The sequence below is a fragment of the Chiloscyllium plagiosum genome, unplaced genomic scaffold, assembly GCF_037043375.1.
Source record: "Chiloscyllium plagiosum isolate Xiang-an unplaced genomic scaffold, Cpla_swu_hap1 HiC_scaffold_14, whole genome shotgun sequence".
NCBI lineage: Eukaryota > Metazoa > Chordata > Chondrichthyes > Orectolobiformes > Hemiscylliidae > Chiloscyllium > Chiloscyllium plagiosum.
Genome location: NW_028270152.1, coordinates 47,747,870 through 47,766,051, shown reverse-complemented (window position 1 = coordinate 47,766,051; position 18,182 = coordinate 47,747,870). Strand labels below are relative to the sequence as shown.

General features: G+C 41.0%; 1 protein-coding gene and 1 long non-coding RNA gene across 7 annotated transcripts in view; one reads left to right on the top strand and one right to left on the bottom strand.

Moving 5' to 3' along the window:
* Nucleotides 1–7,331, top strand: part of LOC122559066 (uncharacterized) — a 40,664-nt gene extending 33,333 nt beyond the window's left edge. The window contains exon 3 of the long non-coding RNA XR_006314324.2: nt 7,052–7,331. This is a non-coding gene — a long non-coding RNA (uncharacterized LOC122559066). The remainder of the gene's footprint in view (nt 1–7,051) is intronic.
* slc25a26 (solute carrier family 25 member 26) overlaps nt 1–18,182 on the bottom strand; it is a 203,286-nt gene that overhangs the window by 61,268 nt on the left and 123,836 nt on the right. The gene's annotated exons all lie outside the window — the stretch shown is intronic.

Here is an 18,182-nt window from a genome sequence, read left to right as displayed (position 1 = left end):
GGTTAGGTGAATTGGCTGTACTAAATTGCCCGTAGTGTAGTGAAGGGGTAAATGTTGGGGAATGGGTCTGGGTGGGTTGCTCTTTGGAGGGTCGGTGTGAACTTGTTGGGCCGATGGGCCTGTTTCCACATTGTAAGTAATCTAATCTAATCTAATCTAATCTAAAAAACCCCTCAAAATATTAAGATAGTCTAGGTCCTAACATTTTCTTCTTTTAAAAATAAATATAAGCTCGTGTTCTAGATCCAATTCACTTGGTCAAACTATTGGATTTAAAGAAAACCACATTTTATTCACCCACTACAACTGAAATACAATAAAAGAAAGAAGGAATTGGAAAAGCTTAACTCTATTGGAAAACTTAACCGGATAATAGATACATTGAGTGTTACTAATTAACTGTTCCAATATGCTAACATCTTATAAACGCACCTTTGGCAAAAGTCAAATTCAGAAAACAGATTCTCACATTCAACTCCCGTAGCAGGCAGAGAACCCTCAGCTTTTGGCTGTAACAGAGAGTGGGAAAAAATAGCTTCCAATTCTTCAAAACCTCAACAGCAACTGCTGCAAAATCTTGGTTTGGTGGAAGTTTGACCACACCCATTCAGGCTGCTTCTGTTGTTCCATCATTTAAAAATAAAACCGCAGGGCTCACAAGCTGTTTACTGTGGTGGTTATGGCAAACTACTCAGCACCTCTGCCTTAAAACCTCTCTTCCAAAAAAAGGACAAAATAACCTCTTAAAGCCACAGCATCATCACAATACTAATACAAAATAAGACAAAATATACTTGCACAGAAGCTCATTCCCTCCCCAAGCAGAAACAATCGTATACAATCCACTTGGGCATTCTGTATTTTTTTTTAAATTGTCCCTTTCCACTGCTGCAGAAGTCCATGAACTCTAAAAGCTTACGAGGAATAGTGGTTCAGACAGTACTAAGTTTGACAGTACTAGATTATTGATCGAAATTCCTAGCATCATTTCCCTCAAGGATCTTATAATATTTTGGGGGTTAATCCATTTAGATTAGATTAGATTAGATTACTTTACAGTGTGGAAACAGGCCCTTCGGCCCAACAAGTCCACACCGACCCGCCGAAGCGCAACCCACCCATACCCCTACATTTACCCCTTACCTAACACTACGGACAATTTAACATGGCCAATTCACCTGACATGCACATCTTTGGACTGTGGGAGGAAACCGGAGCACCCGGAGGAAACCCACGCAGACACGGGGAGAATGTGCAAACTCCACACAGTCAGTCGCCTGAGGCGGGAATTGAACCCGGGTCTCTGGCGCTGCGAGGCAGCAGTGCTAACCACTGTGCCACCGTGCCGCCCACCAATTTAGATTGCATCCTGAGAATTTGAAAGATTCAAGAGGTGTGCTGTGATAAATTGAGTTAACCGACACAAGTGGTACATAGTAAAAAGATAGTTTCCATGGAGAAAGAAAACTCAGAATAAGAGAGACGTACCAGCAGTCCATAAGTGCTCAGGTAGCTCACTGATATACTGGCATCTTCTGCAGCAATGCAATAGAACAATAGTCTTTAATCAATGTGCTATGGAAGCCATGATAAGGTGTGAAGTGAGCTGTGATATTTTCAGGATATTGCTTCACTTGAGCATCAAGACCACGCCAATGTTTCTAATCTCCTTCACAGCCTTGCTATCTATTATTCATGGAGGTATTGGCTTACACTAGTTGCCCCTATCTGCATTTGCACAAACCTCCAGAGCCAAATATACATATACTTCTAATAGCATGCACGTTTGGAGTTTCCACACCGTGCATACGTGGACATTCAGTTGAAAACAAGCACCAGGGAATTGTCTGTCTCATTGAAGTTTACCTTGATACTGGAAAGGTTGGGAACCACTGCTGTAAGAGCCACTCAGATGTTTAAAGGTCACTGGGGCTCATCAGCAGCATGATGAAAATGTTCTACAGGGAGATGGTGAGGTAGTGGTAATATGATTGGACTCGTAATCCAGAGGCCCAGCTAATGGTCTGGGATCATGGGTTCAAATCCGATTATAGAAGCTGACAGAATGATTTATTCTCTGGAATAATGGTGACTGTGATGACCATCAGTGACCATCAGTTGTTTAATCAGTTATTAAACAACCTTACCTCATGCTCTTTTTGGATACAAAATCTGTCACCCTTAAGTAGTCTAGTCCATCTGTGACTCCAACTCAGAAATTGTCGAGAAACCCACTCAGGTCAAGGGAATTAGGGACAGACAACAAATGCTGGACTTGCTCATATTCCAAGAAAAATTTAAGGTAGTTCCCTTGGAAAACTGGAACAAAAGGAATTCGGGGTCAAAACTCTCCAATCATGGGAGTCATACCTAGCACATAGTAATGTGATCGGGGTTGTTGGAGGTCAGTTATCTCAGCTCTTTGATCAATGACCTTTCCTCCATCATAAGGTCAGAGTGGAAATGTTTGCTGAAGATTACCAATGTTCAGGATCATTTATGATTTCTCAGATACAGAAGCAGTCCATGTTCAAATACAAGATGTGGACAATATCCAGACTTGGGTTGACAAGTGGCAAGTAACATTCACAACATACAAATGTGAGACAATCACCTTTTCCAATATGAAGTCATTTAACCACTGCCCCTTTTCATTAAACGGTGTTACCGTCACTGAATCCCCCACTATTAACATCCTGGGGATTTACACTGACCAGAAACTCAACCGGACTCATCATATAAATATAGTGGCTACACAAGCAGGTGAGAAGTTAGGAATCTGACAGGAAGTGACTCACTTCCTGACTCCTCAAAGCCTGCCCACCACCTATAAGTCACAAGTCAGGAGTGTGATGGAATACTCTCCACTTGGCTGGATGGGTGCAGTTCCAACAACACTCAGGAAAATTGACACCATACAGAACAGAGCAGCTTGCTTGATTAGCATCACCTCCACCGCTGATGCTTGGTAGCTGCAGTGTACACTATCTACGCAGAAATTCTCCAGACAGCCATAGACAGCACCCTCCAAACTCACGATCAATTCTATCTAGATGGACAAGTGAGGCAGATACGTGGAAATACCACCACCTGCAACTTCCCCTGCAAACCACTCACCATCCTAATTTGGAAATGTATTGTCATTCATCATTGTAATTGTGTCAAAATCTTCCAATTCCTTCCCTAATGACATTGTGAGTCAACCCACAGCAAGTGAACTGGCAGCTCATCACCATCTTGTCAAGAGCAACTAGGGACAGGTAATAAATGTTGGCCATCTAGGAATGCCCATAATCTCACAAATGAATAAAACAAAATTGAAGTCCCATACCAGCAGCAGTAGAGATGATCACCAAAGAAGAAGAGTAGTATAGCTCGAGAGACTAAGAAATTTTCAACATTCAAAAATAATTGACTGAGAAAAAGCAGCAATGACACAAAGTGCATCAATTCCTTCCTCAATTTTTCCACGCTGTGCAATGTTAAGATCAGGTAAACAGTGCAGCTTTTGACAAGCACCAACAGAATAGAAGCTCACAATCAAGTTCAAACTAATCAGCAATGGTTAAGATTTTGTTTAGGCAGACAACCAGCATCAATGAAGAAATACAAGAATGATGAATTATATCCAGCAGAAAAAGTATTAACAAGAGGGAGATGAGATCGAAAGAACACAGTTTAAGAACAAGAAGTTTCTCTTTAAGGACAGAAATGGCTGAGGGCGATCTAAGGTTTATAAAATCATGAGAGGACTAGATAAGGTGAATTGCAAAGGGTTTTTTTCCGTAGGGTAGAGGAATTCAAACCTAGAGGACATAGGTTGAAGGTGCGAGGGAAAGGATTTCAGAGGAACTGAGCTGCAACCTTTTCACACAGAGGGTGATACATACATAGAATGAATTGCCAGAGGAAGTCATAGAGTTATGTGTCCTCTAGTTTTGGACTCCTCTATCCTGAGGAAAAGATCTTGTCTATTTACCTTATCCATGACTTCATAGAAATCATGATTTTATAAAACTTTACAAGGTCACCCCTCAGCCTCCAAAGCTCCAGGGAAAACAGCCCCAGCCTATTCAGCCTCTCCCTATAGCTCAAACCCTCCAACCCTGGCAACATTCTTCTAAATCTGTTCTGAATCCTTTCAAGTTTCACAACATCTTTCCAATAGCAGGGAGACCAGAATTAAACACAGTATTCCAAAAGTGGCCTAACTAATGTCCTGTAGAGCCTCAACATGACCTCCCAACTTCAATACTCAATCCTCTGACCAATAAAGGCAAACATAAGAGACACTCCAGTAAGAGAGGTCTTTGCAGGGTTCAGGTCAAAATTCCTGGAGCTCCCTCCCTAACATCACTGTGGGACACCCAAGGACTGCAGCAGGAGAGTACAGCTCGCCCCCACTTTCCAGACAACCATTAGAAGGTGTGGCAATCACATGCAAGCAAATTTGAAAATAACTTTTATTACAAGGTCATGTTGGATGGTCACTAAGACTGTTTCTTTACCTCTGTTCAAATTAGCATAACAGAGAATCAAAGGATGGGTTGAAAATGACAGTGATAGCATTTCACAGGTTGATTTGAGATTGCATCGACAGTGTGAATGTTTGAACACTTATTCAAGGGCATACAGGTAGCTGCCAGAGGAGGTGGTGGTGGTAGCTGGTACAATTGCAACATTTAAAATGCATCAGGATGGGTATATGAATAGGAAAGGTTTAGAGGGATACGGACCAAGTGCTAGCAAATTGAACTAAATTAGGTTAGGATATCTGGTCGGCATGGATTAGTTGGATGGAAGGGTCTGTTTCCATGCTGTGCATCTCTATACTTCTTCACTATTTTATCTACCGATGACTCCACTTTCAAGAAACTATGAACCTGCACTCCAAGGTCTCTTCATTCAGCAACACTCACCAGGACTTTACCAATACGTGTATAAGTCCTGCCCTGATTTGCATCTCCAAAGTGCAGCACCTCACATTTATCTAAATTAAATTCCAGATGTCATTCCTCGGCCCATTAGCCCATCTGATCAAGATCTTGTTGTACTCTGAGGTAACGTTCTTCACTGTCAACTACACCTCCAATTTTGGTGCTATCTACCAACTTACTGACTATACCACTTCTGTTCACATCCATCATTTATATAAATGACAAGCAGAGGACCCAGTGCCATTCCTTGTGACATACCGCTGATCACAGGCCTCCAGTCTGAAAAGCAACCCTTCGTCACCATCCTGTGTTCTACCTTTGAGCCAATTCTGTATCCAAATGGCTAGTTCTCCCTGTATTCCATGTGATCTCACCTTGCTAACCAGTCTACCATGAGGAATCTTGTCAAACGCCTTACTGAAGGTCATACGTATCACATCCACTGCCCTGCCCTCATCAATGCACTTCTTTACTTCTTCAAAAGACTCAATTAAGTTAGTGCTGGATGCAGGTTCAGTCACAACATTCAAAAAATATTTGGGCAGGTACATGTTTAGGAAAAGGTTCAGAAGGATATGGGTCAAACATAGGCAAATGGACCTAGTTTAGTTTGGGAAACCTGGTCAGCATGAACAAGTTGGACAGAAGGGTCTGTTTCCGTGCTGTAAGACTTTATGACTATGGCTGTGTGAAGGCTTTTCTTTCCTCTCAGACAGTTGTTAGTCTATTTTCTTCCCACAAAACAGTAGAGTCGAGCCAATTGTTTTTTATTTAATGCTGAGTACATTTTGATAGATATAGACAGCAGGTAGGAAAGGTGTGTTAAGGCCATAATCAGACTAGCTCCAATGTCTTACATGTGGTGCATTTGTTCATGGTGTCAAAAGTTAGAATAAGACCTGCAGAAACAAAGTAATCACCAAATTGTGCATTTAAATCTTTCAAAAGCTAAACATTGAGTCGCATGTGTTCGATTACACAAACAAACTGGATTAGGATTTATTTTTGATGAGAACTTAGTCTGTTGGTATGGAATAACTAAGGCAAAATAATTTTGTATTGATGGATTAAGCCTTTACATAAAATGATGAATTTCAATTAATTTTTGTTCCTGTTGCAGAAGTATCATTTCATCTTTATAATGGTACAAAGAAACGTTTCCTTTCTGCACAACAGCTTGTATTCATATAGTTCAGCTAATGAAGTGAAACATCTCAAGAAACATCAAACAAAACATACAGCAAGCCACATGAGGAGATATTAAGACAGATGACCAAAGACATGAACAAAGGAAGCATCATAAAGGAGGGGAGAGAGGGGGCTGCTGAAAGATAGAGACAGAGAGAAAGAGAGAGACAAAGACAGAGTGAGAAAGGAAATTCTAGAGCTTAGGGTCTGGGCAGCTGAAGACACGGCTGCCAATAGCAGAGATTAAAGTCAGCATATGGCAAATCCATATTTTGACTTTTGGTCTGTTTGGTCCATTTAAAGCCCATGCTATTTGAAAAACTCAGAGCTGGCTTGGGCTCAAGTTCAGAGATAAATGTGGCCAAGTAATAATGATTTGAGGATCTGAAAGAGATCATGAAATGTCCTCAATTCAATTAGATAAGTTTTTTCCCCCCACTGGTGAGCTTCTGCTTTTCATTTCCTTATGTTTGCCAGATATTGCTACCTCTTATGAATCCCAATTTTAAATCAATCCACGATTCTCTCTCTCTCGGATTTCTTCCACAGCCTCTTTGCAACACACCTGGACTGTGTACGGCCAATGTTTGAGCAATGCTTGCAAAATATTTTAATTGTATTTCTCTGCATTATTGTGATACAAGAATGAATATTTGCATAAGATAACTATTAAAATGGAAACATAATGGTGACATCTAAACCTGGGCTGAAAAATCTTTACATACATAATGGAGGAACATGGCGGCATAGTGGTAATATCTTTGAGCTAGCAATCCAAAACTCCTTAGTTAATGTTCTGCATAAAAGCAAATCGCATAAATGCTTGAACTCTGACACAAACAGAGAATGCTGGAAAAAACTGAACAGCTTCTTCTCTGAAGAGTCATACCAAATCCTAAATGTTAACTCTCTTTCTCTCTCCACAGATGCTGCCAGACCTGCAAAGTTTTTCCAGTTTTCCAATGTTCTGAGTATGAGTTAGATATCCACCTTGATCGATGGTGAAATTTGAATTCAATAAAACTCCAGAATTAAAAAGCTGGCCTCACTGCTACCATGTAACCACTGTTGATCGTCACTGATGTCCTTTAGAGAAGAAAATCTGCCATCCTTATCCAGTCTGGCTTCCATATGACTTTAGACCCATAGCAGTGTTGCCTTTCAAATCCTAACCTCTCTCTGGACAGTTAGGTAATAAATGTTGGCCGAGCCAGTATGCCTACAGCAAACGAACAAACAAAAGCAACTTAATCTCATTGGAAATAACTGTTTGATACTGAGTCCCCCCCTTTCTTGATCTTATTGTATTAAACTGTGAAAACTCTGCATTGCGAACAAAGCTTGTGGAGTACATTGTTGGCCATGAAAGTCAATATTCAGAGCAGCATCAGCCACCATTAACTAACTGTCTTTCCACAGGTCAGATTTTCTCAGCACAAGCTACACCACCTACAGCAGTCGGCGAGTTAAAAACATTATTTTCCTATTGGTTGTGGTTTGAAATAGGGAGTGTGTAGAGAGCCAAGTTAGTATCCTGTTGTGTCAGCAAATCCCCATCTGTTCAACAGCTGTCTTCATCAAATTCTTCATTTAGAGTTTTGCTGTTTTCCAATATCTGTTAATCCAGGACAAGGACTGTAGAAGATCAGAGGGCCAGACTGGAAAAATGAAACTGTCCACAATAAAGGTCTAGCAGCAACATTGAAAAACATATCAAAACATTGTACAGGCAAAGTCTTTTCATTGTATTTTCACCAAAGATGACATGTACAATCGTGAGCTGATTTTATTTTTTACATTTTCAATATCAATAGCTGGTTTTAGGTAGAGTGGGACAGTCCAACAGATGGCTTTAAAATTATAAAAGAGCCAGTTGCTGAGGAAAGATTATACCAGATGGAAAATCAGCTGTAAATTTTGAGAACACGGCCAAAATAGGATATCAGTAGGGAATAAGAAAAGAGAGACAAAGCAACAGCAAAAAGTGTTAAGGTGGCAACTTTCTTCAGACTGATTTTGGACTGACAGAAGAGGAACACTGTTCAAAACGTAGTCTCCACTGGTTTACCCAAAATTAAGTTGCTTTTGCATATTGCCAAAACTGGGTATCTAATTCCCCCCATGTCTGTTTCAGGTATGAGCTCTGGATACCTAAAAATGAACCAGTAGCAATGTGGAGATGCATTTCCAACAAGGACATGTATATATATAGTGCACCATGTTGGATAATCAAGCACTCATTTAGACTTGCAAATGGCTGGGGTAGCAACAAGTTCCTATGCCATACATTATTGTTCATCCGCCCTGAAGTTAGTAAAGGACTAATGATTCCAGTAATTTTATAGACTTCCTTTAGAAATCTTGTGTTTCCCAGTGCAAATAATAATGTTGCCTTGTATAATGTGGATGAAGTACTTGCAATAAACTCTGATTTACCCTATTCTTGCAAGAAATTTATCTTCCAACCCATAGGTATTTTAATTCGGCTTACGTACAATCATCTATGGGCTAACTTAGCTTTTTAAATACATTTCTGTAAGGGTTCTAACTCACCTGGATAGTTACCCAGTATGCTTTCCTTTATTGGTCAGAGTATTGAGTACAGGAGTTGGGAGGTCATGTTGCGGCTGTACAGGATATTGGTTAGGCCACTGGTAGAATATTGCGTGCAATTCTGGTCTCCTTCCTATCGGAAAGATGTTTTGAAACGGAAAAGGGTTCAAAAAAGATTTACAAGGATGTTGCCAGGGTTGGACGATTTGAGCTATAGGGAGAGGCTGAACAGGCTGGGGCTGTTTTCCCTGGAGCGCCGGAAGCTGAGGGGTGACCTTATAGAGGTTTACAAAATTATGAGGGGCATGGATAGGATAAATAGACAAAGTCTTTTCCCTGGGATCAGGGAGTCCAGAACTAGAGGGCATAGGTTTAAGGTGAGAGGGGAAAGATATAAAAGAGACCTAAAGGGCAACCTGTTCACGCAGAGTGTGGTACGTGTATGGAATGAGCTGCCAGAGCAAGTGGTGGAGGCTGGTACAATTGCAACATTTAAGAGGCATTTGGATGGGTATATGAATAGGAAGGGTTTGGAGGGATGTGGGCTGGGTGCTGGCAGGTGGGACTAGATTGGGTTGGGATATCTGGTCGGCGTGAACAGGCTGGACCGAAGGGTCTGTTTCCGTGCTGTACATCTCTATGACTTTAATTAAAACTGTTCTGACACCTGGGTATCTATCCAGATCGTAAATTGGAATCCTCTGAAATCTCTATAACTCAGAGCTCGAGACTTATTTGGAGGGTCCAAAGTAAATACACATTGGAAGTTTAGATTTTCCAGGCAATTCCTGCACAGTCATTGCATTCAAGGTCGAAGAGATCCCAATGTACATTAGTCAGGATAAGATGACCTGAGACTAGCAGATCTGGGTATTATTTTCTAATTGGGTATTCAAATTTCTTGTCAAGGATTTCATTCATATTTTTCTTTCATAACCAACTGAATTTGGGAGAGGCTGCTATTCGCCTAAGTGGATCTAGAATTTATTTTGGAATAGATGGGATTCAGAGTTCCATGCCAAACACAATAAGGCACAGGCATCCCTGCTGTATTATGTTCAGTACTTTTCCATGGCAACTCTTTGGAATTTGAAAAGCCCTAGATTTTCCTCCTCTATTTGTATTGGTGTATATTTCTTACCCTCCGAATTAAGTATTTTTCTCCTGACAGCTAATGTACATATAGTTCCCACCAACATTCAATTATAACTTCTCATTAAGCAATAATAATTATTAAGTAATAACTTAGGTCCACCTATCTATACCACTCAATATATTTTATAGACTTTGAAATATGAAATTTCTGTGAACAAACTTCTATCTTGACCTCTTAACTCACTCGCTTGATACAAGATCACACCTGTTTAACTAACTTATACCTGTATTGATTCAAATCTGTATTGTTAAGATTGCCAGACCCCAATATATTACATTTTAAGTCCTGCCCATAAAACCCCCAGTACAAACTATGGGTGAGGAGCTTGCTTTAAAGAAAATGAGTTGGCATGCTATCCCAATATGCTCCCACCTTTCATGATCTTGCTGGAGATGGGAGCACATGAGCTACTTGCCTGGCATCAGTTATTGCATCAATTAGGTGCCTACAATAGCAAATTGGTCATGCCACTAGGGGACCTACCCTGAAGTCCAGAATGTGAAGTGCTTCATTTCCCAGTGGCAGTTGACAGGCCAGCAAGGCTTCCTCAAATTCATCCCTATATCCCATGCTACTAGCACCCAGAGAAAAGTCCACACTGACACATTGGCAGCTATGAGCACAGTTTATTACATTTGTGTAATTTTCAAAGGGTGCTTCCATCTTGAGGCATCTCACCCAGAGCATTAAATTTCCACTGGCCCTCCTCCTTAACTGGGTGGAAATCTTGGAAGCAGTCTCTTAATTAGCCATTCCCAATAAGAATGACATCAAAAACTATCAGGCTCAAGACCAGAAATGAAATACTAAGGTGGTAGGTAACATTTGGCCCAAATCTCTAACTTATCCAGCCCTATATCCTCAACTGCTGAAAATGTGTTGCTGGAAAAGCGCAGCAGGTCAGGCAGCATCCAGGGAACAGGAGAATCGACGTTTCGGGCATAAGCCCTTCTTCAGGAATCCTCAACTGAAGACTAATCCTCTGACTGGCATTTTATTCACTTAGCGTTCTAGCAGTAGTGCTAGAACCTTTGGTAATTTTTTTTCCTCCAAGACTTAAAAGGCAGAATTAGTAAAGATTGTGCAGTTCATGTGGTTTACAATGGTCCCACATAACAAACTAAATAAAAGCCCACAGGATCCAGGGGAATGTAGCAAACTGAATATGAAATTGCTTGATTGGCAGTAAACAAAGTGTATTGGTTGATGGGTACATTTACAACTGGAAGACTATTTCCAGTGGGGTTCCACAGGGCTCAGAAAATGGTTCCCTGCTTTTTGCAATAGGTATGAATGACTTGGACTTAAAATGTGGGGGAATGATCAAAAAGTTTGCAGAATAAACAAAATACTGGCCTCACAGTTAATAGAGAAGAAAGGAGCTGTACACTACAGGAAGATATCAAATTGGCCAATCAGGTGGAATTCAACCTGGAAAAGTACAAGAGGATGCATTTGTGGAGGGTAAACAAGGCAAAGGAATACACAATAAATGGGAGAATACTGACAGAAAATACTTGACCTTGGAGTGCATGCTTAGAGATCTCCAAAGACAGAATTACGGCTTGATTAGTTAAGAGAGCATAAATAATATTTTTTAATATCTTAGTCCTCAGCGAACGAAGAGTAGATATCTGTCGGCATGGACGGTTTGGACCGAAGCGTCTGTTTCCATGCTGTACACCTCTATGACTCGGAGTTAAGCCACAGCTGGAAATAGTTCTGGTCACTTCATCACATAAAGGATGTAATTGCATGACAGCGGATACCAAAATGATGCTAGAATTGGAAAAATGCAGCTTTGAGTGAAGATTGAATGAGCTGGGGCTGGTTTCCTTGGAACAGAGGGGGCTGAGGAGAGATTTGATTGAGGTTTACAAAGTTGTGAGGATGCAGTGGATGGAAAAGACCTCCTTCTCTTAGCAAAGTGCTCAGTGACTGAGGAAGAAACATTTAAAGTGATTGGTAGGTAGCTTATGAGCAGACAACGACACATTTCTTTTCAACAGAGTTTGCCAGGGGCTCTGGAACTCACTCCTTAAAAGGGTAGTAGAGACAGAAACCTTCAACATAATTAAAAGTTGTCTGGACATACTAAAGTCCAGTAACCTCCGGGGATACTGGCTAGATGAGAGAAGAAAGAGATTATGCTGATTGGTAGAAACAATGATAGAAACAATGGGCAGAGTGACCTCTGTCTATGGTGTAAAGCTATGATATTTGGGATATTTAAAAAAGAGAGAGGTAGGGATAGGATAGGGGAGTGGCAGAATGTGAATTGCTACTTAAAAGGGCCAACAAGGATACAATGGGTCAATTGGCCTTCTTTGCTGTATTCATGAATTTATGAACCACATTGGCATTCTTTGGTACAATTCTCTTCCTAAAACACTCTCTTGATCATGTTATAGTCCCAGCTGACAGTAACACTGGACAGGTTAGATCCCGAAGTGAAACCTGGTTTAACAGATCATAGAGGAGGAGAAAGTGAGGATTGCAGATGCTGGAGATCAGAGCTGAAAATGTGTTGCTGGAAAAGTGCAGGTCAGGCAGCATCCAAGGAGCAGGAGAATCGATGTTTCGGGCATGAGCCCTTCTTCAGGAATTAGGAAAGTATGTCCAGCAGGCTAAGATAAAAGATAAGGAGGAGGGACTTGGGGGAGGGGTGTTGGATATGCGATAGGTGGAAGGAGGTCAAGGTGAGGGTGATAGGCTGGAGTGGGGGTAGGGGTAGAGAGGTCAGGAAGAAGATTGCAGGTTAGGAAGGCGGTGCTGAGTTCGAGGGATTTGACTGAGACAAGGTGGGGGGAGGGGAAATGAGGAAACTGGAGAAATCGGAGTTCATCCCTTGTGGTTGGGGGGTTCCTAAGCGGAAGATGAGGCATTCTTCCTCCAACCGTCGTGTTGCTATGGTCTGGCGATGGAGGAGTCCAAGGACTTGCATGTCCTTGGTGGAGTGGGAGAGGGGGTTGAAGTGCTGAGCCACGGGGTGGTTGGGTTGGTTGGTCCGGGTGTCCCAGAGGTGTTCTCTGAAACGTTCCGCAAGTAGGCGGCCTGTCTTCCCAATATAGAGGGTGCAGCGGATGCAATAAATGATGTGTGTGGAGGTGCAGGTGAATTTGTGGCTGATATGGAAAGATCCCTTGGGGCCTTGGAGGAAAGTAAGGGGGGAGGTGTGGGCGCAAGTTTTGCATTTCTTGCGGTTGCAGGGGAAGATGCCGGGAGTGGAGGTTGGGTTGGTGGGGGGGTGTGGATCCGACGAGGGAGTCACAGAGGGAGTGGTCTTTTCAGAACGCTGATAGGGGAGGGGAGGGAAATATATCCCTGGTGGTGGGGTCCGTTTGGAGGTGGTGGAAATGACGGCAGATGATACGCTGTATATGGAGGTTGGTGGGGTGGTAGGTGAGGACCAGTGGGGTTCTGTCCTGGTGGCGGTTGGAGGGCCGGGGCTCAAGGGTGGAGGAGCGGGAAGTGGAAGAGATGCGTTGGAGGGCATCGTCGATCACGTCTGGGGGGAAACTGCAGTCTTTGAAGAAGGAGGCCATCTGGGTTGCATGGTATTGGAACTGGTCCTCCTGGGAGCAGATGCGGCGGAGACGAAGGAATTGGGAATATGGGATCATAACAGATCATATATTTTACTTTTGCAATTTGGATACCGTGGTGGTCAGTCCATGGACATATTCACAAGAGGATGCCAATATATTTTTAATTTCTACAGAATTTTTAAACGTAAATGGGAAGAAAATCTATTTTTCAGTACGCACAAACCAGTTGAAAAAGTCTTATTAAGAAGGTCAGAGGTAAAGATTCAATCCTTGCAACTTCAACAAAAAAGTTAAATACTCAAATCTCAGTAAAGGATCACTGTCATTTTAAAATTCCATGCTTCATTGGTACAGCTATACTTGATTCTTTCCCTGCAAATGTCTGCACTCATTTGATGATAGCCTCACGAGCTGCTGCCTCTCTTCACAAGACTCTTAAACAAACTGCCAACACTAGGCCTTTTTCCTTAGCAAGGATTCCTTAAACTCTTCTTCTCCAGTTTTCTGTTTCTGTTTCAGAGCAAATGGAAAGCTGGTTCAAGCAGTGTTCCACAAGGACTTGGTTTGGGGGCTCCTGTCATTTGCTTTATCCATTAATGATTAGGACTTGAATGGGTGCAGGCATAGTTGGGAATTTTGAAAATGTCACAAAAACTGTGATTAGCAGAGAGTGTGGAGAAAAGTTGTAAGCTCCAAAAATGATATCGATGGACAGATGGAATGGGCAGGAAAGTGGGGATAGATAAAAAGGAAATGCATATAGGGAAGTCAAACAGTAGAAAGGAATACACAATAAATAGGAATATACTGAGAGGGGTAGGTAAAGTGAGAGATCTTGGCATGCAAGTGCACAGGCCCCTAAAGGTAAATAAAGTTGTAAAGAAGGCAAATTGAATGCCCTCTTTCACTGGCAGACGTATAGAATAAAAAAAGTAGGGGTATAATCATGTAACTACAAGACATAAGTGAGGCTACAACTCAAATGCAGTTTTTGGTCACCACATTACAGGAAGGACACAATTGCTCTGGAGACACTGCAGTGAAGACTTACTAGAATGTTGCCAGGAGAACTGTAACTACGAGAAGAGATTAGAGAGGTTGGGATTGTTTTCCTTGGAACAGAGAATGCTGAGGGGTGACATGATTGACGTATACAAAATTATGAGGGGCAGAGATAGAGCAGACAGAAGGAACCAGTTTCTCTTGGCAGAAAGTTCAAACACCAGGGGGTCATGGATACAAGCCAGGTGGCAGAAGGATCAGAGGAGAAATGAGGCATTTTTTTTATGGTGGGTGTCTGGAATTCACTGCCTGAGTTGGTGGTGGAGGCAGAGACCCTAAGTTTGTTTGAAAAGTATCTGGATCTACACCTTAAGTGTTGTAGGCTGCAGGGCTATGTGTTGTGTGCAGGAAGATGAAATTAGAAATGGTATCTGGGTTGTCCTTGAGTCGGCATGGACAAGATTGGTTGAATAGCTTCCTTCTATATCACTTCTATGGTTCTGAAACTTTGTTACATTGACATTAAACCACTTAGGACTTCTTTTCTTCAGCCTTGACTGTTCGGTTAGCTGCTCAGCTGACAGCGCCTTTGCTATTTCTGGAGCTATTCTCTTGTTGGTATATTGTTGAAATATTCTGGACTTCCTTTCAACGCTGACCTCTTTTAGAGACTGCTAAAGCTAATTTGCTGTCCACTGACGTGAATTCTGTGACAGAAACCCAGCCACTCCCTGACTGTTCAGAAAGTTCTCTCATTCTTGAAGAACAGGTTTGTCTCTGTCTTACTGTGCCAAAGAACAACTTATTGCTTGGTAACAGCCAACTCTGTTTTCTCCTTTTCTATCCTTGCTCTTCTAGTGCACTTAATTATTCCCGTTAAGATTTTTCTTTTGAAAAAGGCCTCATTTAAAGAAGTGTAAACATATTTTCGGTCATTCTGGGACCATTCTCAGAACTCAGAAGTCAAATCACTTCATAACCCAAGATTCCAAACAATAATAATTTTTAAAAAAATGAACTTTCATTACAACCATTCAACAATACCTCAAAACAGATTTTTTTTTAGCTACATTCTCAGTCACCTCTCAAAACACCTCTCTCAATTCCAGAATCAACCTAGTCAACCTCTACTGTACTACCTCCAGTGCCAGTACATCCTTTCTCAAGTATGGAGACCAAAACTGTACACAATACTCTAAGTGTAGCCTCACCAGCATCCTATACAGCTGCAGTGTAACCTCCCTTATTTTTAAACTCCATTCCTGTGGCAATGAAGGACAAAATTCCATTTGCCTTCTTAATTACCTGCTGTACCTGCAAACCAACCTATAGCGATTCATGAACAAGGACACCTAGATGCCTCTGCACACAAACATGCTGCAATGTTTCACCATCAATAATACCTTATTTTGCTGTTATTCCTATTAAAATGTATGACCTCACATTTACCATTGTTCTCCATCTGCCAGATCCTTGCCCACTCACTTAACCTATCTCTATCCCTCTGCAGACTGTGTCCTCTGCATACACTATTCTACCACTCATTTCAGTGTCATCTCTGGACTTTGACACACAACATTTGGTCACTGGCTCTAACTCATCTATGTAAATTGTAAACAATTCTGGTCACAATACTGATTCCTGAGGCACAACACTAAACACTGATCGCCAAGCAGAAAAGTACCCTTTTATCTCCACTCTTTGTTTTCTGTTAGCTAACCAATTTTCTATCCATGTTAACACATGATCTGTAAAGCTGTGCACCTTTATCGTATGCAGCAGCCTTTTGTGTGGCATCTTGTCGAATGCCTTCTGGAAATCTAGATACACCACATCCACTGGCTCACCATTGTCCATTGTGCTTGCAAAGTCCTCAAAGAATTTCAGTAAATTGGTTAAATGTGACCTGCCTTTCATGAACCCATGTGCATCTGTCCGATGGGGCAACTTCTAACCAGATGTGTTGTTATTTCTTCCTTGATTATAGATTCAAGCATTTTCCACAATACAGAAGTTAAGCTAGTTTTTCGTTTGTTTGCCTATCCTCTTCTTTAAACTGTGGCGGCACATTTGTTGTTTTCCAATTTGACAGAACTGCCCAGGATTCCAGCGAACTTTGTTAAATTACCATAATTACATTTGCTATTTTACCCGCAATCTCTGTTAGCACCCTGGGAGGCATTGCACAGCAGGGCCAGGTAACATGTCTATCTTTAGCCCTAATAGTTTGCACAACACTACCTCTTTCTCCAACTCCAATGATCACTCCATCTCCAACTCCTACCAGGTTTTCACTGAGACCTTTCTTGGTATCCAACTTACGAAATCTCTTCCTTTTTCCTTTCCACTGTCACCCAAACACTGCCTGTTTACCTGATCATTGTTTAGGTATTGTGGAAAATAGATTCATGATGTTGGGAATAACATATTGGCAACAGTAGAAGACTAACAAGAAACAGAGAAAAGGCATAAATGGATGTCTTTTAGCTTAATACAATATTCAAGAGTTTCCTCTATATCTATATATATGACTTGAATGAAGGGTTGGAAGTTATGGTTTCTAAATTTGCTGATGACACAAAGACAAGCAAGTTATGAAGACAACGTAAGGAGATTACAGAGAAATATAGATGAGTTCATGGAACGGGCAAAGACTTGACGAATGGACGTGTACAATCTGAGAAAATGTGAAATTGGATGTTTTAAAAGAAGAATAAGAAGAACATAGTAGAAGATTGTGGAGTTCCAAGGTGCAGAAGGATCTGACGATCTTAGTGCATGACTCAATAAAGGCCAGTATGCAGTTAAAGCGAATAATTAGTAAAGCCAATAGAATGCTGTCAGTTATTGCAAGGAGAATTTAATGCAAAAGTAGGGAAGTTAGGTTTTTGTTGTACAGGGCATGGGTGAGACAAACGGGAGTCGTCCCCTTATTTAAGGAAGTATGTAAATACATTAGAAGGAGTTCAAAGAGGATTTAGCAGACTGGAATAGAAGTGTTATTTTATGAGAAAAATTGGATAGGCAAGGCTTTTATTTGCTTGCATTTTAGAAGAGGAAGAGGGGCCTTGAGTGAAAATTATAAGATGAGGGATTGTGACAGAGTGGATATGGAAAGGATGTTTCCTCTAATGGAAAATCTAGAACCAGGGTCACGGTTTAAATATGAGGCCTTGCCCATTTAGTACAAAAATGTGACAATTTTTATTTATTGGCACAACCTCAAAAGAAAAGTACAATTAACACTTACTTCCTTATTTTATACCTTATACTGTTATCCTAAGCTGTATTTCTTTTAAATTGGACAGCCATTAGCACATTTGAGCATGAATTTCAAATTTCCGAACAAATGCAGTAATTGCATTAAAATTGACTTCATCTCAGAAATAAGATATCTTGACTTTGTTTCAGGCTAATTATTTTGTGTCATAATTATGGCATAATTATGTCATTTGGTTTGTTCTTCTGAAAGGCATTTATTTCCTCACTCTCTGAATAAACACTTTAAGCCGAGGTAATAATTCACTGAAAACGTTATTTGTATAAAATGTCAGTTTAAGATCTCCATTATACACTCTGGTGATACAGTTAATTGCATCTGTCACACATTCAAATGGTAAGGTGAGAACAAGCAAAAAAAAATTGAAATTCCAACACACTATTACCAATACGTTAGATAATAAAATTTATGATGTAGGCTTTTCTTTCCCTTGTGTGTTGAGGTGCATGGATGTCAATGGATGAGTTATTTCATATTATAATGCACTGCATTCTTCACTGTAATGATAGCCTAATAAG